The sequence below is a fragment of the Phocoena phocoena genome, chromosome 2 (assembly GCF_963924675.1).
Source record: "Phocoena phocoena chromosome 2, mPhoPho1.1, whole genome shotgun sequence".
NCBI classification, from domain to species: domain Eukaryota; kingdom Metazoa; phylum Chordata; class Mammalia; order Artiodactyla; family Phocoenidae; genus Phocoena; species Phocoena phocoena.
This window is the reverse complement of record NC_089220.1, coordinates 33,831,959-33,835,657: the sequence shown is the minus strand read 5'-3', so window position 1 is coordinate 33,835,657 and position 3,699 is coordinate 33,831,959.

Sequence of the window (3,699 nt, the reverse complement as noted above, 5' to 3'; positions counted from 1 at the left end):
CTTGGCATGTGAGCACGCTGTTCCCAGACGCTGAGAGAAGCTGAATCTTGCACCAGATACGCAACGGGTCCCCAACCAGCTAGTATCTAGGGCCTTTGGGATCATCGAACCAGCTCTCCCATGGCCCTTCTGGCCACCATGAAATCTCCCCAGTCCTCTCTGTGCCGGTGCCTAAGTCCAGACCCTGGTTCAGTTTTCCCCAATTATGGTTAGGTGGTTACCCCCTGTTTCTCCTGGAGGTCAAATATTGGCGTCTGGGAAATGTTCTAAGGCTGACTGCACAAAAGAGGAGCGGTTGGAGTCTGACAGTTGGGGGGGAGGGGGGAATCTTTCCTCCTTAGGGATTCCTTCACGCAAAGAAGCAGAAGCAATCGGTCCCTGAAGACACTCCCAGGAGAATCATTTTATTGTGTCTTTTTGGAATTATAATGAAATATAAAGTATAATCATAATTTTCCTGGTGTTTGAGTGTGAATTGATGATAGAATATAGTTTTCTTGATGACTTGGGTTAGTTATATTAACTTCCGGGGTAGCAATGGATTTCTTAGATTAGCAGAGTTGGTTTTGCCTACTCATGAAAGTATTTAATCCTGTCTTGAATTAAAGCCATGGAAATTCTCTGGGAACAAGCAGCTTCCCTGGTCAGTCACTCCTTTCGGTCTGCCATCTGAGGACTATGTCTCGTTTCCTTGGGGGTGAAGGTGGGGAATGTTTTAAGTCATTATCTGTCTGTGGTCCCTGACTGCGCACAGTAATGTATTCTGGTTCTTCTGGATAATTCATTTCCATTTGATTGAAAGACACATACACCAAGCTCAATTTGAACCAATATATTTTATAGCAATTGGAGAGGAGAGGGTTTCCTTCACACAATACAAATTTCTACTGATTTAACATTATATTATCTAAGTCATCAGATTTTGTCACACGCTCATTACTGGGTTACCTAATATTTGAATAGACTTTTACACCTGTATTAAAAGCTTTTCCCATGTTTTGTTCCTTATTCATTCACTCATTTACTTGACAGATGTTTATGGTATTCCTACAATGTACTAGGCACTGTACTGAGGTCCAGCAAGGAGCCTAGTACAAGGGAGAAATGACCTCTGCACCAAGTGATCACTGTGAATAAATTGTGATGAGGGTTATGAGGGAAAATAGAGAAAGCTTTGGAAGGTCATAGCAGGAGACCTCTCCTGGTCTGGAAATCAGGAAGGCTTCTTTGAGGAAATAACATTTGAGCTGAGGCCTGAGGAAAGTCAGGAGTTAGTGGGCAAGCAACATATATAGGCAAGAGTGCTCTGAGCAGAGGACTTGAGTGAGCGCACTTGATGGTGCAGAGTTCAAACAGGGGCCACTAGAACAATGGAAAACACTGGTCTAGTTGAGACACAGGGGCAGGGGCAGTGCCAGAAATGGCAATAACAGCCTGTGCTTATATAGTGCTTATTATGTGCCAGGCCCTGCCCCCAAGTGCTTTATATCTATTAACTACCTTGACTCTCATAACTCTGTGAGGTAGGTACTATGATTTTCCCTATTTCACAGACAAGGAAATTGAAACAACAACAAGGTTAAATACGTTAGCCCAGGACATAGTGGCAGAGGTGGGATTCAAACTTAAGCAGGTTGTATCCATGGTCTGTGCCCCTAACGACTGAGCCTTGTTGCCAAAAGATGAGGCTGGAGAACTTCTTCTTACACATATGCACATTTGGGCATCTACACAAAATTTGCATGCAATTTCATCCATAGAACCCAGATTAAAAACAATTGGTTAAACCTGTCAATTTTAATAATGTAATAGGGAGTTATTTACAAGCAAAAGGGAGTTTATTCAGAAATAGCCATACAAACCCGCAATTCAAGATATGCAAACTATGGTGGCCCATGGGCAAATCCAGAGAACAAGGAAGGGGAGCTTGCTTTTATAGCAAAAGGGGGGTGGGAGGGGCTGTGATAATCAAAGAGTCCATTGGAGAAAGCTGGGAATCCAAAGTATGGAGGCTTCTCATTGGTTGGGCTGCTAAAGTCTGATTGGCCGGACTGTAGGCAGTGGAGAGTTTTCTTCTTCCTGCTGGATAGTGATGTAGGCAACACTTTCCTGTGGGAGATGTAGGCAAACATCTCTTCCTGTTTGGAGTAATTGGTGATGCATGGCTGGGCATGAGAGCTCCCCATATAGGCCTGTCCCACTCCAATTGTAGCTGAGGTTTCTTTAGTCAATTCCACAAAATTGATGACTGAAGATGGGTAAGCAGAAGAGTCACTTGGAGAGGAAGTTAGAGAAAGTGCAGAGGAGGACCTTGAGGAGCACTCAAATTATGGGATAAGTAGAGAAAGGTAAGACTGAAAATGGACTGTGAAAAGGGGACAGAGAGGTTGGAGGTGTATTAGCCTGTGTCTGAGCAGCTTAGAGAAGCCACACAGTAAATTTGAACACGGAAAGTTTAATATGAAGAATTATTAACCATAACAGGGTATTGGAATAATGAGGAACTGGCTTGTACAGGAGTGATTAAACTTTTCTTATAAAGAGAAGTAAATAGTTTAGGCTTTGGGGGCCATCTCTGTTGCAGCTACCAACTCTGCTACTGTAACATGAAAACAGCCATAGACAGTATGTAAATGAATGAGCACGGCTGTGTTCCAATAAAACTTTACTTACACAAACAGGCAGTGGACTGAATTTGGCCTGTGGGTCACAGTTTGCCAGCCAAAAGACCCCTTCTACTCCCAGCCTGAAGCCCAGGGCTTGCTGGAGAGTATAGCACGCTGAATGGCAGAGAAGTCGCTGTCTACTGCACCACTGAAATTTGCTGGAAATCCACTGTGCTAGGGAAAGCTGTCCACAGGGAAGTGTCTCACTGGAGGCGCTCTGCTACAAAACCACCTGAGGGGAGGGTTGCTGGGGGACGCTGCCGGCCACTGAATGCTGATGGAGCCAGGCACTTGATGGTGCAGAAGCTGCGTGGACCACAGGAGCCTGGCACTGCGGGAGCCAAGCCTGCTGCAGAAGCCTGCAGAGCTAGCAAAACAGAACCAGAAAGCAAGCCCCTTTCCTTCCGCAGTGTCTCTCCAGTGCCATCTATTGACAAAGCCTAATATCGTGCCAGATGCCAAAGAAGAGAATATAGAAAATAGAAGGGTCATTTTCCACTCTCGTAAAGCAGGCAAAAAGGATGAATTGGAGCTGAAAGGCAATAAATTGATAACTGGCACCAGAGGGAACCCAGGGGATGTGCTGTAATAGAATGCATTATAAAGGCATTTAAAGAAGTGGGTACAACATCAAAAGTATGATCCATAGAAGAACAAATTAAGTTAGACTTCATCCAAATTAATAACTTCTGTTCTTTGAAAAATAAAGACTGGGAGAAAATATTTGCAAATCACATATTTGATAAAGGACTTGTAGTCAGAATATATATTTTAAAAACTCCCCAAACTCAAGATTAAGAAAACAACCCAATTTTTTAAATGGTCAAGTGATTTGAACAGATACTTCAACAAAGAAGATATATAGGGACTTCCCTAGTGGTCCAGTGGTTAAAAATCCGCCTTACAATGCAGGAGATGCGGGTTCCATCCCTGGTCGGGGACCTAGGATCCCACATGCTGAGGGGCAACTAAGCCCGTGGGCCACAACTAGAGAACCTGTGTGCCACAACTACTGAACCCAAGCACTGCAACT